At 40.9% G+C, this 19,920-nt stretch overlaps 58 non-coding genes and 1 pseudogene across 58 annotated transcripts; all 59 read left to right on the top strand.

Annotated features, from left to right (window-relative positions):
• The first annotated feature begins 51 nt into the window (after positions 1-51).
• On the top strand, positions 52-170 carry LOC136684026 (5S ribosomal RNA). The gene has a single exon (XR_010799449.1). It is a non-coding gene; the product is annotated as a 5S ribosomal RNA (ribosomal RNA).
• Positions 171-377: 207 nt separating this feature from the next.
• LOC136684025 (5S ribosomal RNA) lies at positions 378-496 on the top strand. The gene has a single exon (XR_010799448.1). It is a non-coding gene; the product is annotated as a 5S ribosomal RNA (ribosomal RNA).
• A 208-nt stretch (positions 497-704) lies between these two features.
• Positions 705-823, top strand: LOC136684024 (5S ribosomal RNA). The gene has a single exon (XR_010799447.1). It is a non-coding gene; the product is annotated as a 5S ribosomal RNA (ribosomal RNA).
• A 208-nt stretch (positions 824-1,031) lies between these two features.
• On the top strand, positions 1,032-1,150 carry LOC136684023 (5S ribosomal RNA). Its single transcript, XR_010799446.1, has one exon. It is a non-coding gene; the product is annotated as a 5S ribosomal RNA (ribosomal RNA).
• A 208-nt stretch (positions 1,151-1,358) lies between these two features.
• LOC136684196 (5S ribosomal RNA) lies at positions 1,359-1,477 on the top strand. Its single transcript, XR_010799614.1, has one exon. It is a non-coding gene; the product is annotated as a 5S ribosomal RNA (ribosomal RNA).
• Positions 1,478-1,685: 208 nt separating this feature from the next.
• Positions 1,686-1,804, top strand: LOC136684022 (5S ribosomal RNA). The gene has a single exon (XR_010799444.1). It is a non-coding gene; the product is annotated as a 5S ribosomal RNA (ribosomal RNA).
• A 209-nt stretch (positions 1,805-2,013) lies between these two features.
• LOC136684021 (5S ribosomal RNA) lies at positions 2,014-2,132 on the top strand. The gene has a single exon (XR_010799443.1). It is a non-coding gene; the product is annotated as a 5S ribosomal RNA (ribosomal RNA).
• A 220-nt stretch (positions 2,133-2,352) lies between these two features.
• On the top strand, positions 2,353-2,471 carry LOC136684020 (5S ribosomal RNA). Its single transcript, XR_010799442.1, has one exon. It is a non-coding gene; the product is annotated as a 5S ribosomal RNA (ribosomal RNA).
• Positions 2,472-2,679: 208 nt separating this feature from the next.
• Positions 2,680-2,798, top strand: LOC136684018 (5S ribosomal RNA). Its single transcript, XR_010799440.1, has one exon. It is a non-coding gene; the product is annotated as a 5S ribosomal RNA (ribosomal RNA).
• Positions 2,799-3,006: 208 nt separating this feature from the next.
• Positions 3,007-3,125, top strand: LOC136684017 (5S ribosomal RNA). The gene has a single exon (XR_010799439.1). It is a non-coding gene; the product is annotated as a 5S ribosomal RNA (ribosomal RNA).
• A 208-nt stretch (positions 3,126-3,333) lies between these two features.
• On the top strand, positions 3,334-3,452 carry LOC136684016 (5S ribosomal RNA). The gene has a single exon (XR_010799438.1). It is a non-coding gene; the product is annotated as a 5S ribosomal RNA (ribosomal RNA).
• Positions 3,453-3,662: 210 nt separating this feature from the next.
• Positions 3,663-3,781, top strand: LOC136684015 (5S ribosomal RNA). The gene has a single exon (XR_010799437.1). It is a non-coding gene; the product is annotated as a 5S ribosomal RNA (ribosomal RNA).
• A 220-nt stretch (positions 3,782-4,001) lies between these two features.
• LOC136684014 (5S ribosomal RNA) lies at positions 4,002-4,120 on the top strand. Its single transcript, XR_010799436.1, has one exon. It is a non-coding gene; the product is annotated as a 5S ribosomal RNA (ribosomal RNA).
• A 208-nt stretch (positions 4,121-4,328) lies between these two features.
• On the top strand, positions 4,329-4,447 carry LOC136684013 (5S ribosomal RNA). The gene has a single exon (XR_010799435.1). It is a non-coding gene; the product is annotated as a 5S ribosomal RNA (ribosomal RNA).
• Positions 4,448-4,655: 208 nt separating this feature from the next.
• On the top strand, positions 4,656-4,774 carry LOC136684012 (5S ribosomal RNA). Its single transcript, XR_010799434.1, has one exon. It is a non-coding gene; the product is annotated as a 5S ribosomal RNA (ribosomal RNA).
• Positions 4,775-4,981: 207 nt separating this feature from the next.
• LOC136684011 (5S ribosomal RNA) lies at positions 4,982-5,100 on the top strand. The gene has a single exon (XR_010799433.1). It is a non-coding gene; the product is annotated as a 5S ribosomal RNA (ribosomal RNA).
• Positions 5,101-5,308: 208 nt separating this feature from the next.
• On the top strand, positions 5,309-5,427 carry LOC136684010 (5S ribosomal RNA). The gene has a single exon (XR_010799432.1). It is a non-coding gene; the product is annotated as a 5S ribosomal RNA (ribosomal RNA).
• A 207-nt stretch (positions 5,428-5,634) lies between these two features.
• Positions 5,635-5,753, top strand: LOC136684009 (5S ribosomal RNA). Its single transcript, XR_010799431.1, has one exon. It is a non-coding gene; the product is annotated as a 5S ribosomal RNA (ribosomal RNA).
• Positions 5,754-5,961: 208 nt separating this feature from the next.
• Positions 5,962-6,080, top strand: LOC136684007 (5S ribosomal RNA). The gene has a single exon (XR_010799429.1). It is a non-coding gene; the product is annotated as a 5S ribosomal RNA (ribosomal RNA).
• Positions 6,081-6,288: 208 nt separating this feature from the next.
• LOC136684006 (5S ribosomal RNA) lies at positions 6,289-6,407 on the top strand. Its single transcript, XR_010799428.1, has one exon. It is a non-coding gene; the product is annotated as a 5S ribosomal RNA (ribosomal RNA).
• A 208-nt stretch (positions 6,408-6,615) lies between these two features.
• On the top strand, positions 6,616-6,734 carry LOC136684005 (5S ribosomal RNA). The gene has a single exon (XR_010799427.1). It is a non-coding gene; the product is annotated as a 5S ribosomal RNA (ribosomal RNA).
• A 207-nt stretch (positions 6,735-6,941) lies between these two features.
• Positions 6,942-7,060, top strand: LOC136684004 (5S ribosomal RNA). The gene has a single exon (XR_010799426.1). It is a non-coding gene; the product is annotated as a 5S ribosomal RNA (ribosomal RNA).
• A 208-nt stretch (positions 7,061-7,268) lies between these two features.
• On the top strand, positions 7,269-7,387 carry LOC136684003 (5S ribosomal RNA). The gene has a single exon (XR_010799425.1). It is a non-coding gene; the product is annotated as a 5S ribosomal RNA (ribosomal RNA).
• A 208-nt stretch (positions 7,388-7,595) lies between these two features.
• Positions 7,596-7,714, top strand: LOC136684002 (5S ribosomal RNA). The gene has a single exon (XR_010799424.1). It is a non-coding gene; the product is annotated as a 5S ribosomal RNA (ribosomal RNA).
• Positions 7,715-7,922: 208 nt separating this feature from the next.
• On the top strand, positions 7,923-8,041 carry LOC136684001 (5S ribosomal RNA). Its single transcript, XR_010799423.1, has one exon. It is a non-coding gene; the product is annotated as a 5S ribosomal RNA (ribosomal RNA).
• Positions 8,042-8,251: 210 nt separating this feature from the next.
• LOC136684000 (5S ribosomal RNA) lies at positions 8,252-8,370 on the top strand. The gene has a single exon (XR_010799422.1). It is a non-coding gene; the product is annotated as a 5S ribosomal RNA (ribosomal RNA).
• Positions 8,371-8,589: 219 nt separating this feature from the next.
• Positions 8,590-8,708, top strand: LOC136683999 (5S ribosomal RNA). The gene has a single exon (XR_010799421.1). It is a non-coding gene; the product is annotated as a 5S ribosomal RNA (ribosomal RNA).
• Positions 8,709-8,916: 208 nt separating this feature from the next.
• On the top strand, positions 8,917-9,035 carry LOC136683998 (5S ribosomal RNA). Its single transcript, XR_010799420.1, has one exon. It is a non-coding gene; the product is annotated as a 5S ribosomal RNA (ribosomal RNA).
• Positions 9,036-9,243: 208 nt separating this feature from the next.
• On the top strand, positions 9,244-9,362 carry LOC136683996 (5S ribosomal RNA). Its single transcript, XR_010799418.1, has one exon. It is a non-coding gene; the product is annotated as a 5S ribosomal RNA (ribosomal RNA).
• A 208-nt stretch (positions 9,363-9,570) lies between these two features.
• LOC136683995 (5S ribosomal RNA) lies at positions 9,571-9,689 on the top strand. The gene has a single exon (XR_010799417.1). It is a non-coding gene; the product is annotated as a 5S ribosomal RNA (ribosomal RNA).
• Positions 9,690-9,897: 208 nt separating this feature from the next.
• Positions 9,898-10,016, top strand: LOC136683994 (5S ribosomal RNA). Its single transcript, XR_010799416.1, has one exon. It is a non-coding gene; the product is annotated as a 5S ribosomal RNA (ribosomal RNA).
• A 209-nt stretch (positions 10,017-10,225) lies between these two features.
• LOC136683993 (5S ribosomal RNA) lies at positions 10,226-10,344 on the top strand. Its single transcript, XR_010799415.1, has one exon. It is a non-coding gene; the product is annotated as a 5S ribosomal RNA (ribosomal RNA).
• Positions 10,345-10,563: 219 nt separating this feature from the next.
• On the top strand, positions 10,564-10,682 carry LOC136683992 (5S ribosomal RNA). Its single transcript, XR_010799414.1, has one exon. It is a non-coding gene; the product is annotated as a 5S ribosomal RNA (ribosomal RNA).
• A 208-nt stretch (positions 10,683-10,890) lies between these two features.
• LOC136683991 (5S ribosomal RNA) lies at positions 10,891-11,009 on the top strand. Its single transcript, XR_010799413.1, has one exon. It is a non-coding gene; the product is annotated as a 5S ribosomal RNA (ribosomal RNA).
• Positions 11,010-11,217: 208 nt separating this feature from the next.
• Positions 11,218-11,336, top strand: LOC136683990 (5S ribosomal RNA). The gene has a single exon (XR_010799412.1). It is a non-coding gene; the product is annotated as a 5S ribosomal RNA (ribosomal RNA).
• A 208-nt stretch (positions 11,337-11,544) lies between these two features.
• Positions 11,545-11,663, top strand: LOC136683989 (5S ribosomal RNA). The gene has a single exon (XR_010799411.1). It is a non-coding gene; the product is annotated as a 5S ribosomal RNA (ribosomal RNA).
• A 208-nt stretch (positions 11,664-11,871) lies between these two features.
• LOC136683988 (5S ribosomal RNA) lies at positions 11,872-11,990 on the top strand. The gene has a single exon (XR_010799410.1). It is a non-coding gene; the product is annotated as a 5S ribosomal RNA (ribosomal RNA).
• A 208-nt stretch (positions 11,991-12,198) lies between these two features.
• Positions 12,199-12,317, top strand: LOC136683987 (5S ribosomal RNA). The gene has a single exon (XR_010799409.1). It is a non-coding gene; the product is annotated as a 5S ribosomal RNA (ribosomal RNA).
• A 220-nt stretch (positions 12,318-12,537) lies between these two features.
• LOC136684173 (5S ribosomal RNA) lies at positions 12,538-12,656 on the top strand. Its single transcript, XR_010799592.1, has one exon. It is a non-coding gene; the product is annotated as a 5S ribosomal RNA (ribosomal RNA).
• Positions 12,657-13,160: 504 nt separating this feature from the next.
• LOC136683985 (5S ribosomal RNA) lies at positions 13,161-13,279 on the top strand. The gene has a single exon (XR_010799407.1). It is a non-coding gene; the product is annotated as a 5S ribosomal RNA (ribosomal RNA).
• A 208-nt stretch (positions 13,280-13,487) lies between these two features.
• On the top strand, positions 13,488-13,606 carry LOC136683984 (5S ribosomal RNA). Its single transcript, XR_010799406.1, has one exon. It is a non-coding gene; the product is annotated as a 5S ribosomal RNA (ribosomal RNA).
• A 208-nt stretch (positions 13,607-13,814) lies between these two features.
• LOC136684268 (5S ribosomal RNA) lies at positions 13,815-13,930 on the top strand (annotated as a pseudogene).
• A 208-nt stretch (positions 13,931-14,138) lies between these two features.
• On the top strand, positions 14,139-14,257 carry LOC136683983 (5S ribosomal RNA). The gene has a single exon (XR_010799405.1). It is a non-coding gene; the product is annotated as a 5S ribosomal RNA (ribosomal RNA).
• A 549-nt stretch (positions 14,258-14,806) lies between these two features.
• Positions 14,807-14,925, top strand: LOC136683982 (5S ribosomal RNA). Its single transcript, XR_010799404.1, has one exon. It is a non-coding gene; the product is annotated as a 5S ribosomal RNA (ribosomal RNA).
• A 208-nt stretch (positions 14,926-15,133) lies between these two features.
• LOC136683981 (5S ribosomal RNA) lies at positions 15,134-15,252 on the top strand. Its single transcript, XR_010799403.1, has one exon. It is a non-coding gene; the product is annotated as a 5S ribosomal RNA (ribosomal RNA).
• Positions 15,253-15,460: 208 nt separating this feature from the next.
• On the top strand, positions 15,461-15,579 carry LOC136683980 (5S ribosomal RNA). Its single transcript, XR_010799402.1, has one exon. It is a non-coding gene; the product is annotated as a 5S ribosomal RNA (ribosomal RNA).
• A 208-nt stretch (positions 15,580-15,787) lies between these two features.
• LOC136683979 (5S ribosomal RNA) lies at positions 15,788-15,906 on the top strand. Its single transcript, XR_010799401.1, has one exon. It is a non-coding gene; the product is annotated as a 5S ribosomal RNA (ribosomal RNA).
• A 208-nt stretch (positions 15,907-16,114) lies between these two features.
• LOC136683978 (5S ribosomal RNA) lies at positions 16,115-16,233 on the top strand. The gene has a single exon (XR_010799400.1). It is a non-coding gene; the product is annotated as a 5S ribosomal RNA (ribosomal RNA).
• Positions 16,234-16,442: 209 nt separating this feature from the next.
• On the top strand, positions 16,443-16,561 carry LOC136683976 (5S ribosomal RNA). Its single transcript, XR_010799399.1, has one exon. It is a non-coding gene; the product is annotated as a 5S ribosomal RNA (ribosomal RNA).
• Positions 16,562-16,769: 208 nt separating this feature from the next.
• Positions 16,770-16,888, top strand: LOC136683975 (5S ribosomal RNA). Its single transcript, XR_010799398.1, has one exon. It is a non-coding gene; the product is annotated as a 5S ribosomal RNA (ribosomal RNA).
• A 208-nt stretch (positions 16,889-17,096) lies between these two features.
• Positions 17,097-17,215, top strand: LOC136683973 (5S ribosomal RNA). The gene has a single exon (XR_010799396.1). It is a non-coding gene; the product is annotated as a 5S ribosomal RNA (ribosomal RNA).
• Positions 17,216-17,422: 207 nt separating this feature from the next.
• LOC136684194 (5S ribosomal RNA) lies at positions 17,423-17,541 on the top strand. The gene has a single exon (XR_010799612.1). It is a non-coding gene; the product is annotated as a 5S ribosomal RNA (ribosomal RNA).
• Positions 17,542-17,749: 208 nt separating this feature from the next.
• On the top strand, positions 17,750-17,868 carry LOC136683972 (5S ribosomal RNA). The gene has a single exon (XR_010799395.1). It is a non-coding gene; the product is annotated as a 5S ribosomal RNA (ribosomal RNA).
• A 207-nt stretch (positions 17,869-18,075) lies between these two features.
• LOC136683971 (5S ribosomal RNA) lies at positions 18,076-18,194 on the top strand. The gene has a single exon (XR_010799394.1). It is a non-coding gene; the product is annotated as a 5S ribosomal RNA (ribosomal RNA).
• A 208-nt stretch (positions 18,195-18,402) lies between these two features.
• Positions 18,403-18,521, top strand: LOC136683970 (5S ribosomal RNA). The gene has a single exon (XR_010799393.1). It is a non-coding gene; the product is annotated as a 5S ribosomal RNA (ribosomal RNA).
• Positions 18,522-18,729: 208 nt separating this feature from the next.
• On the top strand, positions 18,730-18,848 carry LOC136683969 (5S ribosomal RNA). The gene has a single exon (XR_010799392.1). It is a non-coding gene; the product is annotated as a 5S ribosomal RNA (ribosomal RNA).
• A 208-nt stretch (positions 18,849-19,056) lies between these two features.
• On the top strand, positions 19,057-19,175 carry LOC136684300 (5S ribosomal RNA). Its single transcript, XR_010799643.1, has one exon. It is a non-coding gene; the product is annotated as a 5S ribosomal RNA (ribosomal RNA).
• A 208-nt stretch (positions 19,176-19,383) lies between these two features.
• Positions 19,384-19,502, top strand: LOC136684299 (5S ribosomal RNA). The gene has a single exon (XR_010799642.1). It is a non-coding gene; the product is annotated as a 5S ribosomal RNA (ribosomal RNA).
• A 208-nt stretch (positions 19,503-19,710) lies between these two features.
• On the top strand, positions 19,711-19,829 carry LOC136684298 (5S ribosomal RNA). Its single transcript, XR_010799641.1, has one exon. It is a non-coding gene; the product is annotated as a 5S ribosomal RNA (ribosomal RNA).
• The last annotated feature ends 91 nt before the right edge of the window (positions 19,830-19,920 follow it).

Below are 19,920 nucleotides of genomic sequence, written 5' to 3'. Positions count from 1 at the left end.
ATTACTCTTAGAAGAGTATATAGAAATAGTCTTCTACAGCCAGCAGTGATCGCTTACGGCCATACCACTCCTTGAAAGCCCGATCCCGTCTGATCTCGGAAGCGAAGAAGAGTTGGGCCTAGTTAGTACTTGGATGGGAGACTGCCTGGGAATACTAGGTGCTGTAAGCTTTTTAGCTTAAGCTTCTATTATAAAGACAGTAACCACAGTCATTTAAACACAAGAGAAGAAGAAAACTACAAAAAAAAAAAAACGAACTGGAAAGCCAATCATTTTCATTTGAGGTGTCAGGTGGTCTACCGTTTACAGGCAGCTCTAAAACAAGTATTACTCTTAGAAGAGTATATAGAAATAGTCTTCTACAGCCAGCAGTGATCGCTTACGGCCATACCACTCCTTGAAAGCCCGATCCCGTCTGATCTCGGAAGCGAAGAAGAGTTGGGCCTAGTTAGTACTTGGATGGGAGACTGCCTGGGAATACTAGGTGCTGTAAGCTTTTTAGCTTAAGCTTCTATTATAAAGACAGTAACCACAGTCATTTAAACACAAGAGAAGAAGAAAACTACAAAAAAAAAAAAAACGAACTGGAAAGCCAATCATTTTCATTTGAGGTGTCAGGTGGTCTACCGTTTACAGGCAGCTCTAAAACAAGTATTACTCTTAGAAGAGTATATAGAAATAGTCTTCTACAGCCAGCAGTGATCGCTTACGGCCATACCACTCCTTGAAAGCCCGATCCCGTCTGATCTCGGAAGCGAAGAAGAGTTGGGCCTAGTTAGTACTTGGATGGGAGACTGCCTGGGAATACTAGGTGCTGTAAGCTTTTTAGCTTAAGCTTCTATTATAAAGACAGTAACCACAGTCATTTAAACACAAGAGAAGAAGAAAACTACAAAAAAAAAAAAAACGAACTGGAAAGCCAATCATTTTCATTTGAGGTGTCAGGTGGTCTACCGTTTACAGGCAGCTCTAAAACAAGTATTACTCTTAGAAGAGTATATAGAAATAGTCTTCTACAGCCAGCAGTGATCGCTTACGGCCATACCACTCCTTGAAAGCCCGATCCCGTCTGATCTCGGAAGCGAAGAAGAGTTGGGCCTAGTTAGTACTTGGATGGGAGACTGCCTGGGAATACTAGGTGCTGTAAGCTTTTTAGCTTAAGCTTCTATTATAAAGACAGTAACCACAGTCATTTAAACACAAGAGAAGAAGAAAACTACAAAAAAAAAAAAAACGAACTGGAAAGCCAATCATTTTCATTTGAGGTGTCAGGTGGTCTACCGTTTACAGGCAGCTCTAAAACAAGTATTACTCTTAGAAGAGTATATAGAAATAGTCTTCTACAGCCAGCAGTGATCGCTTACGGCCATACCACTCCTTGAAAGCCCGATCCTGTCTGATCTCGGAAGCGAAGAAGAGTTGGGCCTAGTTAGTACTTGGATGGGAGACTGCCTGGGAATACTAGGTGCTGTAAGCTTTTTAGCTTAAGCTTCTATTATAAAGACAGTAACCACAGTCATTTAAACACAAGAGAAGAAGAAAACTACAAAAAAAAAAAAAACGAACTGGAAAGCCAATCATTTTCATTTGAGGTGTCAGGTGGTCTACCGTTTACAGGCAGCTCTAAAACAAGTATTACTCTTAGAAGAGTATATAGAAATAGTCTTCTACAGCCAGCAGTGATCGCTTACGGCCATACCACTCCTTGAAAGCCCGATCCCGTCTGATCTCGGAAGCGAAGAAGAGTTGGGCCTAGTTAGTACTTGGATGGGAGACTGCCTGGGAATACTAGGTGCTGTAAGCTTTTTAGCTTAAGCTTCTATAATAAAGACAGTAACCACAGTCATTTAAACACAAGAGAAGAAGAAAACTACAAAAAAAAAAAAAAACGAACTGGAAAGCCAATCATTTTCATTTGAGGTGTCAGGTGGTCTACCGTTTACAGGCAGCTCTAAAACAAGTATTACTCTTAGAAGAGTATATAGAAATAGTCTTCTACAGCCAGCAGTGATCGCTTACGGCCATACCACTCCTTGAAAGCCCGATCCCGTCTGATCTCGGAAGCGAAGAAGAGTTGGGCCTAGTTAGTACTTGGATGGGAGACTGCCTGGGAATACTAGGTGCTGTAAGCTTTTTAGCTTAAGCTTCTATTATAAAGACAGTAACCACAGTCATTTAAACACAAGAGAAGAAGAAAACTTAAAAAAAACAACAACAAAAAAAAAAAACGAACTGGAAAGCCAATCATTTTCATTTGAGGTGTCAGGTGGTCTACCGTTTACAGGCAGCTCTAAAACAAGTATTACTCTTAGAAGAGTATATAGAAATAGTCTTCTACAGCCAGCAGTGATCGCTTACGGCCATACCACTCCTTGAAAGCCCGATCCCGTCTGATCTCGGAAGCGAAGAAGAGTTGGGCCTAGTTAGTACTTGGATGGGAGACTGCCTGGGAATACTAGGTGCTGTAAGCTTTTTAGCTTAAGCTTCTATTATAAAGACAGTAACCACAGTCATTTAAACACAAGAGAAGAAGAAAACTACAAAAAAAAAAAAAACGAACTGGAAAGCCAATCATTTTCATTTGAGGTGTCAGGTGGTCTACCGTTTACAGGCAGCTCTAAAACAAGTATTACTCTTAGAAGAGTATATAGAAATAGTCTTCTACAGCCAGCAGTGATCGCTTACGGCCATACCACTCCTTGAAAGCCCGATCCCGTCTGATCTCGGAAGCGAAGAAGAGTTGGGCCTAGTTAGTACTTGGATGGGAGACTGCCTGGGAATACTAGGTGCTGTAAGCTTTTTAGCTTAAGCTTCTATTATAAAGACAGTAACCACAGTCATTTAAACACAAGAGAAGAAGAAAACTACAAAAAAAAAAAAAACGAACTGGAAAGCCAATCATTTTCATTTGAGGTGTCAGGTGGTCTACCGTTTACAGGCAGCTCTAAAACAAGTATTACTCTTAGAAGAGTATATAGAAATAGTCTTCTACAGCCAGCAGTGATCGCTTACGGCCATACCACTCCTTGAAAGCCCGATCCCGTCTGATCTCGGAAGCGAAGAAGAGTTGGGCCTAGTTAGTACTTGGATGGGAGACTGCCTGGGAATACTAGGTGCTGTAAGCTTTTTAGCTTAAGCTTCTATTATAAAGACAGTAACCACAGTCATTTAAACACAAGAGAAGAAGAAAACTACAAAAAAAAAAAAAACGAACTGGAAAGCCAATCATTTTCATTTGAGGTGTCAGGTGGTCTACCGTTTACAGGCAGCTCTAAAACAAGTATTACTCTTAGAAGAGTATATAGAAATAGTCTTCTACAGCCAGCAGTGATCGCTTACGGCCATACCACTCCTTGAAAGCCCGATCCCGTCTGATCTCGGAAGCGAAGAAGAGTTGGGCCTAGTTAGTACTTGGATGGGAGACTGCCTGGGAATACTAGGTGCTGTAAGCTTTTTAGCTTAAGCTTCTATTATAAAGACAGTAACCACAGTCATTTAAACACAAGAGAAGAAGAAAACTACAAAAAAAAAAAAAAAACGAACTGGAAAGCCAATCATTTTCATTTGAGGTGTCAGGTGGTCTACCGTTTACAGGCAGCTCTAAAACAAGTATTACTCTTAGAAGAGTATATAGAAATAGTCTTCTACAGCCAGCAGTGATCGCTTACGGCCATACCACTCCTTGAAAGCCCGATCCCGTCTGATCTCGGAAGCGAAGAAGAGTTGGGCCTAGTTAGTACTTGGATGGGAGACTGCCTGGGAATACTAGGTGCTGTAAGCTTTTTAGCTTAAGCTTCTATTATAAAGACAGTAACCACAGTCATTTAAACACAAGAGAAGAAGAAAACTTAAAAAAAAAACAACAAAACAAAAAAAACGAACTGGAAAGCCAATCATTTTCATTTGAGGTGTCAGGTGGTCTACCGTTTACAGGCAGCTCTAAAACAAGTATTACTCTTAGAAGAGTATATAGAAATAGTCTTCTACAGCCAGCAGTGATCGCTTACGGCCATACCACTCCTTGAAAGCCCGATCCCGTCTGATCTCGGAAGCGAAGAAGAGTTGGGCCTAGTTAGTACTTGGATGGGAGACTGCCTGGGAATACTAGGTGCTGTAAGCTTTTTAGCTTAAGCTTCTATTATAAAGACAGTAACCACAGTCATTTAAACACAAGAGAAGAAGAAAACTACAAAAAAAAAAAAAACGAACTGGAAAGCCAATCATTTTCATTTGAGGTGTCAGGTGGTCTACCGTTTACAGGCAGCTCTAAAACAAGTATTACTCTTAGAAGAGTATATAGAAATAGTCTTCTACAGCCAGCAGTGATCGCTTACGGCCATACCACTCCTTGAAAGCCCGATCCCGTCTGATCTCGGAAGCGAAGAAGAGTTGGGCCTAGTTAGTACTTGGATGGGAGACTGCCTGGGAATACTAGGTGCTGTAAGCTTTTTAGCTTAAGCTTCTATTATAAAGACAGTAACCACAGTCATTTAAACACAAGAGAAGAAGAAAACTACAAAAAAAAAAAAAACGAACTGGAAAGCCAATCATTTTCATTTGAGGTGTCAGGTGGTCTACCGTTTACAGGCAGCTCTAAAACAAGTATTACTCTTAGAAGAGTATATAGAAATAGTCTTCTACAGCCAGCAGTGATCGCTTACGGCCATACCACTCCTTGAAAGCCCGATCCCGTCTGATCTCGGAAGCGAAGAAGAGTTGGGCCTAGTTAGTACTTGGATGGGAGACTGCCTGGGAATACTAGGTGCTGTAAGCTTTTTAGCTTAAGCTTCTATTATAAAGACAGTAACCACAGTCATTTAAACACAAGAGAAGAAGAAAACTACAAAAAAAAAAAAACGAACTGGAAAGCCAATCATTTTCATTTGAGGTGTCAGGTGGTCTACCGTTTACAGGCAGCTCTAAAACAAGTATTACTCTTAGAAGAGTATATAGAAATAGTCTTCTACAGCCAGCAGTGATCGCTTACGGCCATACCACTCCTTGAAAGCCCGATCCCGTCTGATCTCGGAAGCGAAGAAGAGTTGGGCCTAGTTAGTACTTGGATGGGAGACTGCCTGGGAATACTAGGTGCTGTAAGCTTTTTAGCTTAAGCTTCTATTATAAAGACAGTAACCACAGTCATTTAAACACAAGAGAAGAAGAAAACTACAAAAAAAAAAAAAACGAACTGGAAAGCCAATCATTTTCATTTGAGGTGTCAGGTGGTCTACCGTTTACAGGCAGCTCTAAAACAAGTATTACTCTTAGAAGAGTATATAGAAATAGTCTTCTACAGCCAGCAGTGATCGCTTACGGCCATACCACTCCTTGAAAGCCCGATCCCGTCTGATCTCGGAAGCGAAGAAGAGTTGGGCCTAGTTAGTACTTGGATGGGAGACTGCCTGGGAATACTAGGTGCTGTAAGCTTTTTAGCTTAAGCTTCTATTATAAAGACAGTAACCACAGTCATTTAAACACAAGAGAAGAAGAAAACTACAAAAAAAAAAAAACGAACTGGAAAGCCAATCATTTTCATTTGAGGTGTCAGGTGGTCTACCGTTTACAGGCAGCTCTAAAACAAGTATTACTCTTAGAAGAGTATATAGAAATAGTCTTCTACAGCCAGCAGTGATCGCTTACGGCCATACCACTCCTTGAAAGCCCGATCCCGTCTGATCTCGGAAGCGAAGAAGAGTTGGGCCTAGTTAGTACTTGGATGGGAGACTGCCTGGGAATACTAGGTGCTGTAAGCTTTTTAGCTTAAGCTTCTATTATAAAGACAGTAACCACAGTCATTTAAACACAAGAGAAGAAGAAAACTACAAAAAAAAAAAAAACGAACTGGAAAGCCAATCATTTTCATTTGAGGTGTCAGGTGGTCTACCGTTTACAGGCAGCTCTAAAACAAGTATTACTCTTAGAAGAGTATATAGAAATAGTCTTCTACAGCCAGCAGTGATCGCTTACGGCCATACCACTCCTTGAAAGCCCGATCCCGTCTGATCTCGGAAGCGAAGAAGAGTTGGGCCTAGTTAGTACTTGGATGGGAGACTGCCTGGGAATACTAGGTGCTGTAAGCTTTTTAGCTTAAGCTTCTATTATAAAGACAGTAACCACAGTCATTTAAACACAAGAGAAGAAGAAAACTACAAAAAAAAAAAAAACGAACTGGAAAGCCAATCATTTTCATTTGAGGTGTCAGGTGGTCTACCGTTTACAGGCAGCTCTAAAACAAGTATTACTCTTAGAAGAGTATATAGAAATAGTCTTCTACAGCCAGCAGTGATCGCTTACGGCCATACCACTCCTTGAAAGCCCGATCCCGTCTGATCTCGGAAGCGAAGAAGAGTTGGGCCTAGTTAGTACTTGGATGGGAGACTGCCTGGGAATACTAGGTGCTGTAAGCTTTTTAGCTTAAGCTTCTATTATAAAGACAGTAACCACAGTCATTTAAACACAAGAGAAGAAGAAAACTACAAAAAAAAAAAAAACGAACTGGAAAGCCAATCATTTTCATTTGAGGTGTCAGGTGGTCTACCGTTTACAGGCAGCTCTAAAACAAGTATTACTCTTAGAAGAGTATATAGAAATAGTCTTCTACAGCCAGCAGTGATCGCTTACGGCCATACCACTCCTTGAAAGCCCGATCCCGTCTGATCTCGGAAGCGAAGAAGAGTTGGGCCTAGTTAGTACTTGGATGGGAGACTGCCTGGGAATACTAGGTGCTGTAAGCTTTTTAGCTTAAGCTTCTATTATAAAGACAGTAACCACAGTCATTTAAACACAAGAGAAGAAGAAAACTACAAAAAAAAAAAAACGAACTGGAAAGCCAATCATTTTCATTTGAGGTGTCAGGTGGTCTACCGTTTACAGGCAGCTCTAAAACAAGTATTACTCTTAGAAGAGTATATAGAAATAGTCTTCTACAGCCAGCAGTGATCGCTTACGGCCATACCACTCCTTGAAAGCCCGATCCCGTCTGATCTCGGAAGCGAAGAAGAGTTGGGCCTAGTTAGTACTTGGATGGGAGACTGCCTGGGAATACTAGGTGCTGTAAGCTTTTTAGCTTAAGCTTCTATTATAAAGACAGTAACCACAGTCATTTAAACACAAGAGAAGAAGAAAACTACAAAAAAAAAAAAAACGAACTGGAAAGCCAATCATTTTCATTTGAGGTGTCAGGTGGTCTACCGTTTACAGGCAGCTCTAAAACAAGTATTACTCTTAGAAGAGTATATAGAAATAGTCTTCTACAGCCAGCAGTGATCGCTTACGGCCATACCACTCCTTGAAAGCCCGATCCCGTCTGATCTCGGAAGCGAAGAAGAGTTGGGCCTAGTTAGTACTTGGATGGGAGACTGCCTGGGAATACTAGGTGCTGTAAGCTTTTTAGCTTAAGCTTCTATTATAAAGACAGTAACCACAGTCATTTAAACACAAGAGAAGAAGAAAACTACAAAAAAAAAAAAAACGAACTGGAAAGCCAATCATTTTCATTTGAGGTGTCAGGTGGTCTACCGTTTACAGGCAGCTCTAAAACAAGTATTACTCTTAGAAGAGTATATAGAAATAGTCTTCTACAGCCAGCAGTGATCGCTTACGGCCATACCACTCCTTGAAAGCCCGATCCCGTCTGATCTCGGAAGCGAAGAAGAGTTGGGCCTAGTTAGTACTTGGATGGGAGACTGCCTGGGAATACTAGGTGCTGTAAGCTTTTTAGCTTAAGCTTCTATTATAAAGACAGTAACCACAGTCATTTAAACACAAGAGAAGAAGAAAACTACAAAAAAAAAAAAAACGAACTGGAAAGCCAATCATTTTCATTTGAGGTGTCAGGTGGTCTACCGTTTACAGGCAGCTCTAAAACAAGTATTACTCTTAGAAGAGTATATAGAAATAGTCTTCTACAGCCAGCAGTGATCGCTTACGGCCATACCACTCCTTGAAAGCCCGATCCCGTCTGATCTCGGAAGCGAAGAAGAGTTGGGCCTAGTTAGTACTTGGATGGGAGACTGCCTGGGAATACTAGGTGCTGTAAGCTTTTTAGCTTAAGCTTCTATTATAAAGACAGTAACCACAGTCATTTAAACACAAGAGAAGAAGAAAACTACAAAAAAAAAAAAAAAACGAACTGGAAAGCCAATCATTTTCATTTGAGGTGTCAGGTGGTCTACCGTTTACAGGCAGCTCTAAAACAAGTATTACTCTTAGAAGAGTATATAGAAATAGTCTTCTACAGCCAGCAGTGATCGCTTACGGCCATACCACTCCTTGAAAGCCCGATCCCGTCTGATCTCGGAAGCGAAGAAGAGTTGGGCCTAGTTAGTACTTGGATGGGAGACTGCCTGGGAATACTAGGTGCTGTAAGCTTTTTAGCTTAAGCTTCTATTATAAAGACAGTAACCACAGTCATTTAAACACAAGAGAAGAAGAAAACTTAAAAAAAACAACAAAAAAAAAAAAAACGAACTGGAAAGCCAATCATTTTCATTTGAGGTGTCAGGTGGTCTACCGTTTACAGGCAGCTCTAAAACAAGTATTACTCTTAGAAGAGTATATAGAAATAGTCTTCTACAGCCAGCAGTGATCGCTTACGGCCATACCACTCCTTGAAAGCCCGATCCCGTCTGATCTCGGAAGCGAAGAAGAGTTGGGCCTAGTTAGTACTTGGATGGGAGACTGCCTGGGAATACTAGGTGCTGTAAGCTTTTTAGCTTAAGCTTCTATTATAAAGACAGTAACCACAGTCATTTAAACACAAGAGAAGAAGAAAACTACAAAAAAAAAAAAAACGAACTGGAAAGCCAATCATTTTCATTTGAGGTGTCAGGTGGTCTACCGTTTACAGGCAGCTCTAAAACAAGTATTACTCTTAGAAGAGTATATAGAAATAGTCTTCTACAGCCAGCAGTGATCGCTTACGGCCATACCACTCCTTGAAAGCCCGATCCCGTCTGATCTCGGAAGCGAAGAAGAGTTGGGCCTAGTTAGTACTTGGATGGGAGACTGCCTGGGAATACTAGGTGCTGTAAGCTTTTTAGCTTAAGCTTCTATTATAAAGACAGTAACCACAGTCATTTAAACACAAGAGAAGAAGAAAACTACAAAAAAAAAAAAAACGAACTGGAAAGCCAATCATTTTCATTTGAGGTGTCAGGTGGTCTACCGTTTACAGGCAGCTCTAAAACAAGTATTACTCTTAGAAGAGTATATAGAAATAGTCTTCTACAGCCAGCAGTGATCGCTTACGGCCATACCACTCCTTGAAAGCCCGATCCCGTCTGATCTCGGAAGCGAAGAAGAGTTGGGCCTAGTTAGTACTTGGATGGGAGACTGCCTGGGAATACTAGGTGCTGTAAGCTTTTTAGCTTAAGCTTCTATTATAAAGACAGTAACCACAGTCATTTAAACACAAGAGAAGAAGAAAACTACAAAAAAAAAAAAAACGAACTGGAAAGCCAATCATTTTCATTTGAGGTGTCAGGTGGTCTACCGTTTACAGGCAGCTCTAAAACAAGTATTACTCTTAGAAGAGTATATAGAAATAGTCTTCTACAGCCAGCAGTGATCGCTTACGGCCATACCACTCCTTGAAAGCCCGATCCCGTCTGATCTCGGAAGCGAAGAAGAGTTGGGCCTAGTTAGTACTTGGATGGGAGACTGCCTGGGAATACTAGGTGCTGTAAGCTTTTTAGCTTAAGCTTCTATTATAAAGACAGTAACCACAGTCATTTAAACACAAGAGAAGAAGAAAACTACAAAAAAAAAAAAAACGAACTGGAAAGCCAATCATTTTCATTTGAGGTGTCAGGTGGTCTACCGTTTACAGGCAGCTCTAAAACAAGTATTACTCTTAGAAGAGTATATAGAAATAGTCTTCTACAGCCAGCAGTGATCGCTTACGGCCATACCACTCCTTGAAAGCCCGATCCCGTCTGATCTCGGAAGCGAAGAAGAGTTGGGCCTAGTTAGTACTTGGATGGGAGACTGCCTGGGAATACTAGGTGCTGTAAGCTTTTTAGCTTAAGCTTCTATTATAAAGACAGTAACCACAGTCATTTAAACACAAGAGAAGAAGAAAACTACAAAAAAAAAAAAAAACGAACTGGAAAGCCAATCATTTTCATTTGAGGTGTCAGGTGGTCTACCGTTTACAGGCAGCTCTAAAACAAGTATTACTCTTAGAAGAGTATATAGAAATAGTCTTCTACAGCCAGCAGTGATCGCTTACGGCCATACCACTCCTTGAAAGCCCGATCCCGTCTGATCTCGGAAGCGAAGAAGAGTTGGGCCTAGTTAGTACTTGGATGGGAGACTGCCTGGGAATACTAGGTGCTGTAAGCTTTTTAGCTTAAGCTTCTATTATAAAGACAGTAACCACAGTCATTTAAACACAAGAGAAGAAGAAAACTTAAAAAAACAACAACAAAAAAAAAAAACGAACTGGAAAGCCAATCATTTTCATTTGAGGTGTCAGGTGGTCTACCGTTTACAGGCAGCTCTAAAACAAGTATTACTCTTAGAAGAGTATATAGAAATAGTCTTCTACAGCCAGCAGTGATCGCTTACGGCCATACCACTCCTTGAAAGCCCGATCCCGTCTGATCTCGGAAGCGAAGAAGAGTTGGGCCTAGTTAGTACTTGGATGGGAGACTGCCTGGGAATACTAGGTGCTGTAAGCTTTTTAGCTTAAGCTTCTATTATAAAGACAGTAACCACAGTCATTTAAACACAAGAGAAGAAGAAAACTACAAAAAAAAAAAAAACGAACTGGAAAGCCAATCATTTTCATTTGAGGTGTCAGGTGGTCTACCGTTTACAGGCAGCTCTAAAACAAGTATTACTCTTAGAAGAGTATATAGAAATAGTCTTCTACAGCCAGCAGTGATCGCTTACGGCCATACCACTCCTTGAAAGCCCGATCCCGTCTGATCTCGGAAGCGAAGAAGAGTTGGGCCTAGTTAGTACTTGGATGGGAGACTGCCTGGGAATACTAGGTGCTGTAAGCTTTTTAGCTTAAGCTTCTATTATAAAGACAGTAACCACAGTCATTTAAACACAAGAGAAGAAGAAAACTACAAAAAAAAAAAAAACGAACTGGAAAGCCAATCATTTTCATTTGAGGTGTCAGGTGGTCTACCGTTTACAGGCAGCTCTAAAACAAGTATTACTCTTAGAAGAGTATATAGAAATAGTCTTCTACAGCCAGCAGTGATCGCTTACGGCCATACCACTCCTTGAAAGCCCGATCCCGTCTGATCTCGGAAGCGAAGAAGAGTTGGGCCTAGTTAGTACTTGGATGGGAGACTGCCTGGGAATACTAGGTGCTGTAAGCTTTTTAGCTTAAGCTTCTATTATAAAGACAGTAACCACAGTCATTTAAACACAAGAGAAGAAGAAAACTACAAAAAAAAAAAAAACGAACTGGAAAGCCAATCATTTTCATTTGAGGTGTCAGGTGGTCTACCGTTTACAGGCAGCTCTAAAACAAGTATTACTCTTAGAAGAGTATATAGAAATAGTCTTCTACAGCCAGCAGTGATCGCTTACGGCCATACCACTCCTTGAAAGCCCGATCCCGTCTGATCTCGGAAGCGAAGAAGAGTTGGGCCTAGTTAGTACTTGGATGGGAGACTGCCTGGGAATACTAGGTGCTGTAAGCTTTTTAGCTTAAGCTTCTATTATAAAGACAGTAACCACAGTCATTTAAACACAAGAGAAGAAGAAAACTACAAAAAAAAAAAAAACGAACTGGAAAGCCAATCATTTTCATTTGAGGTGTCAGGTGGTCTACCGTTTACAGGCAGCTCTAAAACAAGTATTACTCTTAGAAGAGTATATAGAAATAGTCTTCTACAGCCAGCAGTGATCGCTTACGGCCATACCACTCCTTGAAAGCCCGATCCCGTCTGATCTCGGAAGCGAAGAAGAGTTGGGCCTAGTTAGTACTTGGATGGGAGACTGCCTGGGAATACTAGGTGCTGTAAGCTTTTTAGCTTAAGCTTCTATTATAAAGACAGTAACCACAGTCATTTAAACACAAGAGAAGAAGAAAACTACAAAAAAAAAAAAAACGAACTGGAAAGCCAATCATTTTCATTTGAGGTGTCAGGTGGTCTACCGTTTACAGGCAGCTCTAAAACAAGTATTACTCTTAGAAGAGTATATAGAAATAGTCTTCTACAGCCAGCAGTGATCGCTTACGGCCATACCACTCCTTGAAAGCCCGATCCCGTCTGATCTCGGAAGCGAAGAAGAGTTGGGCCTAGTTAGTACTTGGATGGGAGACTGCCTGGGAATACTAGGTGCTGTAAGCTTTTTAGCTTAAGCTTCTATTATAAAGACAGTAACCACAGTCATTTAAACACAAGAGAAGAAGAAAACTTAAAAAAAACAACAAAAAAAAAAAAAAACGAACTGGAAAGCCAATCATTTTCATTTGAGGTGTCAGGTGGTCTACCGTTTACAGGCAGCTCTAAAACAAGTATTACTCTTAGAAGAGTATATAGAAATAGTCTTCTACAGCCAGCAGTGATCGCTTACGGCCATACCACTCCTTGAAAGCCCGATCCCGTCTGATCTTGGAAGCGAAGAAGAGTTGGGCCTAGTTAGTACTTGGATGGGAGACTGCCTGGGAATACTAGGTGCTGTAAGCTTTTTAGCTTAAGCTTCTATTATAAAGACAGTAACCACAGTCATTTAAACACAAGAGAAGAAGAAAACTACAAAAAAAAAAAAAAACGAACTGGAAAGCCAATCATTTTCATTTGAGGTGTCAGGTGGTCTACCGTTTACAGGCAGCTCTAAAACAAGTATTACTCTTAGAAGAGTATATAGAAATAGTCTTCTACAGCCAGCAGTGATCGCTTACGGCCATACCACTCCTTAGAAGAGTTGGGCCTAGTTAGTACTTGGATGGGAGACTGCCTGGGAATACTAGGTGCTGTAAGCTTTTTAGCTTAAGCTTCTATTATAAAGACAGTAACCACAGTCATTTAAACACAAGAGAAGAAGAAAACTACAAAAAAAAAAAAAACGAACTGGAAAGCCAATCATTTTCATTTGAGGTGTCAGGTGGTCTACCGTTTACAGGCAGCTCTAAAACAAGTATTACTCTTAGAAGAGTATATAGAAATAGTCTTCTACAGCCAGCAGTGATCGCTTACGGCCATACCACTCCTTGAAAGCCCGATCCCGTCTGATCTCGGAAGCGAAGAAGAGTTGGGCCTAGTTAGTACTTGGATGGGAGACTGCCTGGGAATACTAGGTGCTGTAAGCTTTTTAGCTTAAGCTTCTATTATAAAGACAGTAACCACAGTCATTTAAACACAAGAGAAGAAGAAAACTACAAAAAAAAAAAAAACGAACTGGAAAGCCAATCATTTTCATTTGAGGTGTCAGGTGGTCTACCGTTTACAGGCAGCTCTAAAACAAGTATTACTCTTAGAAGAGTATATAGAAATAGTCTTCTACAGCCAGCAGTGATCGCTTACGGCCATACCACTCCTTGAAAGCCCGATCCCGTCTGATCTCGGAAGCGAAGAAGAGTTGGGCCTAGTTAGTACTTGGATGGGAGACTGCCTGGGAATACTAGGTGCTGTAAGCTTTTTAGCTTAAGCTTCTATTATAAAGACAGTAACCACAGTCATTTAAACACAAGAGAAGAAGAAAACTACAAAAAAAAAAAAAACGAACTGGAAAGCCAATCATTTTCATTTGAGGTGTCAGGTGGTCTACCGTTTACAGGCAGCTCTAAAACAAGTATTACTCTTAGAAGAGTATATAGAAATAGTCTTCTACAGCCAGCAGTGATCGCTTACGGCCATACCACTCCTTGAAAGCCCGATCCCGTCTGATCTCGGAGAAGAAGAGTTGGGCCTAGTTAGTACTTGGATGGGAGACTGCCTGGGAATACTAGGTGCTGTAAGCTTTTTAGCTTAAGCTTCTATTATAAAGACAGTAACCACAGTCATTTAAACACAAGAGAAGAAGAAAACTACAAAAAAAAAAAAAACGAACTGGAAAGCCAATCATTTTCATTTGAGGTGTCAGGTGGTCTACCGTTTACAGGCAGCTCTAAAACAAGTATTACTCTTAGAAGAGTATATAGAAATAGTCTTCTACAGCCAGCAGTGATCGCTTACGGCCATACCACTCCTTGAAAGCCCGATCCCGTCTGATCTCGGAAGCGAAGAAGAGTTGGGCCTAGTTAGTACTTGGATGGGAGACTGCCTGGGAATACTAGGTGCTGTAAGCTTTTTAGCTTAAGCTTCTATTATAAAGACAGTAACCACAGTCATTTAAACACAAGAGAAGAAGAAAACTACAAAAAAAAAAAAAACGAACTGGAAAGCCAATCATTTTCATTTGAGGTGTCAGGTGGTCTACCGTTTACAGGCAGCTCTAAAACAAGTATTACTCTTAGAAGAGTATATAGAAATATAGTCTCTGTCTACAGCCAGCAGTGATTCGCTTACCGGCCATACCACTCCTTGAAAGCCCGATACCGTCTGATCTCGGAGCGAGCAAGAGTTGGGCAGTTGGGCCTAGTTAGTACTTGGATGGGAGACTGCCTGGGAATACTAGGTGCTGTAAGCTTTTTAGCTTAAGCTTCTATTATAAAGACAGTAACCACAGTCATTTAAACACAAGAGAAGAAGAAAACTACAAAAAAAAAAAAAACGAACTGGAAAGCCAATCATTTTCATTTGAGGTGTCAGGTGGTCTACCGTTTACAGGCAGCTCTAAAACAAGTATTACTCTTAGAAGAGTATATAGAAATAGTCTTCTACAGCCAGCAGTGATCGCTTACGGCCATACCACTCCTTGAAAGCCCGATCCCGTCTGATCTCGGAAGCGAAGAAGAGTTGGGCCTAGTTAGTACTTGGATGGGAGACTGCCTGGGAATACTAGGTGCTGTAAGCTTTTTAGCTTAAGCTTCTATTATAAAGACAGTAACCACAGTCATTTAAACACAAGAGAAGAAGAAAACTACAAAAAAAAAAAAAACGAACTGGAAAGCCAATCATTTTCATTTGAGGTGTCAGGTGGTCTACCGTTTACAGGCAGCTCTAAAACAAGTATTACTCTTAGAAGAGTATATAGAAATAGTCTTCTACAGCCAGCAGTGATCGCTTACGGCCATACCACTCCTTGAAAGCCCGATCCCGTCTGATCTCGGAAGCGAAGAAGAGTTGGGCCTAGTTAGTACTTGGATGGGAGACTGCCTGGGAATACTAGGTGCTGTAAGCTTTTTAGCTTAAGCTTCTATTATAAAGACAGTAACCACAGTCATTTAAACACAAGAGAAGAAGAAAACTACAAAAAAAAAAAAAACGAACTGGAAAGCCAATCATTTTCATTTGAGGTGTCAGGTGGTCTACCGTTTACAGGCAGCTCTAAAACAAGTATTACTCTTAGAAGAGTATATAGAAATAGTCTTCTACAGCCAGCAGTGATCGCTTACGGCCATACCACTCCTTGAAAGCCCGATCCCGTCTGATCTCGGAAGCGAAGAAGAGTTGGGCCTAGTTAGTACTTGGATGGGAGACTGCCTGGGAATACTAGGTGCTGTAAGCTTTTTAGCTTAAGCTTCTATTATAAAGACAGTAACCACAGTCATTTAAACACAAGAGAAGAAGAAAACTACAAAAAAAAAAAAAACGAACTGGAAAGCCAATCATTTTCATTTGAGGTGTCAGGTGGTCTACCGTTTACAGGCAGCTCTAAAACAAGTATTACTCTTAGAAGAGTATATAGAAATAGTCTTCTACAGCCAGCAGTGATCGCTTACGGCCATACCACTCCTTGAAAGCCCGATCCCGTCTGATCTCGGAAGCGAAGAAGAGTTGGGCCTAGTTAGTACTTGGATGGGAGACTGCCTGGGAATACTAGGTGCTGTAAGCTTTTTAGCTTAAGCTTCTATTATAAAGACAGTAACCACAGTCATTTAAACACAAGAGAAGAAGAAAACTACAAAAAAAAAAAAAACGAACTGGAAAGCCAATCATTTTCATTTGAGGTGTCAGGTGGTCTACCGTTTACAGGCAGCTCTAAAACAAGTATTACTCTTAGAAGAGTATATAGAAATAGTCTTCTACAGCCAGCAGTGATCGCTTACGGCCATACCACTCCTTGAAAGCCCGATCCCGTCTGATCTCGGAAGCGAAGAAGAGTTGGGCCTAGTTAGTACTTGGATGGGAGACTGCCTGGGAATACTAGGTGCTGTAAGCTTTTTAGCTTAAGCTTCTATTATAAAGACAGTAACCACAGTCATTTAAACACAAGAGAAGAAGAAAACTACAAAAAAAAAAAAAAACGAACTGGAAAGCCAATCATTTTCATTTGAGGTGTCAGGTGGTCTACCGTTTACAGGCAGCTCTAAAACAAGTATTACTCTTAGAAGAGTATATAGAAATAGTCTTCTACAGCCAGCAGTGATCGCTTACGGCCATACCACTCCTTGAAAGCCCGATCCCGTCTGATCTCGGAAGCGAAGAAGAGTTGGGCCTAGTTAGTACTTGGATGGGAGACTGCCTGGGAATACTAGGTGCTGTAAGCTTTTTAGCTTAAGCTTCTATTATAAAGACAGTAACCACAGTCATTTAAACACAAGAGAAGAAGAAAACTACAAAAAAAAAAAAAACGAACTGGAAAGCCAATCATTTTCATTTGAGGTGTCAGGTGGTCTACCGTTTACAGGCAGCTCTAAAACAAGTATTACTCTTAGAAGAGTATATAGAAATAGTCTTCTACAGCCAGCAGTGATCGCTTACGGCCATACCACTCCTTGAAAGCCCGATCCCGTCTGATCTCGGAAGCGAAGAAGAGTTGGGCCTAGTTAGTACTTGGATGGGAGACTGCCTGGGAATACTAGGTGCTGTAAGCTTTTTAGCTTAAGCTTCTATTATAAAGACAGTAACCACAGTCATTTAAACACAAGAGAAGAAGAAAACTACAAAAAAAAAAAAAACGAACTGGAAAGCCAATCATTTTCATTTGAGGTGTCAGGTGGTCTACCGTTTACAGGCAGCTCTAAAACAAGTATTACTCTTAGAAGAGTATATAGAAATAGTCTTCTACAGCCAGCAGTGATCGCTTACGGCCATACCACTCCTTGAAAGCCCGATCCCGTCTGATCTCGGAAGCGAAGAAGAGTTGGGCCTAGTTAGTACTTGGATGGGAGACTGCCTGGGAATACTAGGTGCTGTAAGCTTTTTAGCTTAAGCTTCTATTATAAAGACAGTAACCACAGTCATTTAAACACAAGAGAAGAAGAAAACTACAAAAAAAAAAAAACGAACTGGAAAGCCAATCATTTTCATTTGAGGTGTCAGGTGGTCTACCGTTTACAGGCAGCTCTAAAACAAGTATTACTCTTAGAAGAGTATATAGAAATAGTCTTCTACAGCCAGCAGTGATCGCTTACGGCCATACCACTCCTTGAAAGCCCGATCCCGTCTGATCTCGGAAGCGAAGAAGAGTTGGGCCTAGTTAGTACTTGGATGGCAGACTGCCTGGGAATACTAGGTGCTGTAAGCTTTTTAGCTTAAGCTTCTATTATAAAGACAGTAACCACAGTCATTTAAACACAAGAGAAGAAGAAAACTACAAAAAAAAAAAAAACGAACTGGAAAGCCAATCATTTTCATTTGAGGTGTCAGGTGGTCTACCGTTTACAGGCAGCTCTAAAACAAGTATTACTCTTAGAAGAGTATATAGAAATAGTCTTCTACAGCCAGCAGTGATCGCTTACGGCCATACCACTCCTTGAAAGCCCGATCCCGTCTGATCTCGGAAGCGAAGAAGAGTTGGGCCTAGTTAGTACTTGGATGGGAGACTGCCTGGGAATACTAGGTGCTGTAAGCTTTTTAGCTTAAGCTTCTATTATAAAGACAGTAACCACAGTCATTTAAACACAAGAGAAGAAGAAAACTACAAAAAAAAAAAAACGAACTGGAAAGCCAATCATTTTCATTTGAGGTGTCAGGTGGTCTACCGTTTACAGGCAGCTCTAAAACAAGTATTACTCTTAGAAGAGTATATAGAAATAGTCTTCTACAGCCAGCAGTGATCGCTTACGGCCATACCACTCCTTGAAAGCCCGATCCCGTCTGATCTCGGAAGCGAAGAAGAGTTGGGCCTAGTTAGTACTTGGATGGGAGACTGCCTGGGAATACTAGGTGCTGTAAGCTTTTTAGCTTAAGCTTCTATTATAAAGACAGTAACCACAGTCATTTAAACACAAGAGAAGAAGAAAACTACAAAAAAAAAAAAAACGAACTGGAAAGCCAATCATTTTCATTTGAGGTGTCAGGTGGTCTACCGTTTACAGGCAGCTCTAAAACAAGTATTACTCTTAGAAGAGTATATAGAAATAGTCTTCTACAGCCAGCAGTGATCGCTTACGGCCATACCACTCCTTGAAAGCCCGATCCCGTCTGATCTCGGAAGCGAAGAAGAGTTGGGCCTAGTTAGTACTTGGATGGGAGACTGCCTGGGAATACTAGGTGCTGTAAGCTTTTTAGCTTAAGCTTCTATTATAAAGACAGTAACCACAGTCATTTAAACACAAGAGAAGAAGAAAACTACAAAAAAAAAAAAAACGAACTGGAAAGCCAATCATTTTCATTTGAGGTGTCAGGTGGTCTACCGTTTACAGGCAGCTCTAAAACAAGTATTACTCTTAGAAGAGTATATAGAAATAGTCTTCTACAGCCAGCAGTGATCGCTTACGGCCATACCACTCCTTGAAAGCCCGATCCCGTCTGATCTCGGAAGCGAAGAAGAGTTGGGCCTAGTTAGTACTTGGATGGGAGACTGCCTGGGAATACTAGGTGCTGTAAGCTTTTTAGCTTAAGCTTCTATTATAAAGACAGTAACCACAGTCATTTAAACACAAGAGAAGAAGAAAACTACAAAAAAAAAAAAAACGAACTGGAAAGCCAATCATTTTCATTTGAGGTGTCAGGTGGTCTACCGTTTACAGGCAGCTCTAAAACAAGTATTACTCTTAGAAGAGTATATAGAAATAGTCTTCTACAGCCAGCAGTGATCGCTTACGGCCATACCACTCCTTGAAAGCCCGATCCCGTCTGATCTCGGAAGCGAAGAAGAGTTGGGCCTAGTTAGTACTTGGATGGGAGACTGCCTGGGAATACTAGGTGCTGTAAGCTTTTTAGCTTAAGCTTCTATTATAAAGACAGTAACCACAGTCATTTAAACACAAGAGAAGAAGAAAACTACAAAAAAAAAAAAAACGAACTGGAAAGCCAATCATTTTCATTTGAGGTGTCAGGTGGTCTACCGTTTACAGGCAGCTCTAAAACAAGTATTACTCTTAGAAGAGTATATAGAAATAGTCTTCTACAGCCAGCAGTGATCGCTTACGGCCATACCACTCCTTGAAAGCCCGATCCCGTCTGATCTCGGAAGCGAAGAAGAGTTGGGCCTAGTTAGTACTTGGATGGGAGACTGCCTGGGAATACTAGGTGCTGTAAGCTTTTTAGCTTAAGCTTCTATTATAAAGACAGTAACCACAGTCATTTAAACACAAGAGAAGAAGAAAACTACAAAAAAAAAAAAAACGAACTGGAAAGCCAATCATTTTCATTTGAGGTGTCAGGTGGTCTACCGTTTACAGGCAGCTCTAAAACAAGTATTACTCTTAGAAGAGTATATAGAAATAGTCTTCTACAGCCAGCAGTGATCGCTTACGGCCATACCACTCCTTGAAAGCCCGATCCCGTCTGATCTCGGAAGCGAAGAAGAGTTGGGCCTAGTTAGTACTTGGATGGGAGACTGCCTGGGAATACTAGGTGCTGTAAGCTTTTTAGCTTAAGCTTCTATTATAAAGACAGTAACCACAGTCATTTAAACACAAGAGAAGAAGAAAACTAACAAAAAAAAAAAAAACGAACT

Source organism: Hoplias malabaricus, unplaced genomic scaffold (genome assembly GCF_029633855.1).
Source record: "Hoplias malabaricus isolate fHopMal1 unplaced genomic scaffold, fHopMal1.hap1 scaffold_143, whole genome shotgun sequence".
NCBI classification, from domain to species: Eukaryota; Metazoa; Chordata; class Actinopteri; order Characiformes; family Erythrinidae; genus Hoplias; species Hoplias malabaricus.
This window is presented reverse-complemented; position numbering and strand designations above follow the sequence as displayed.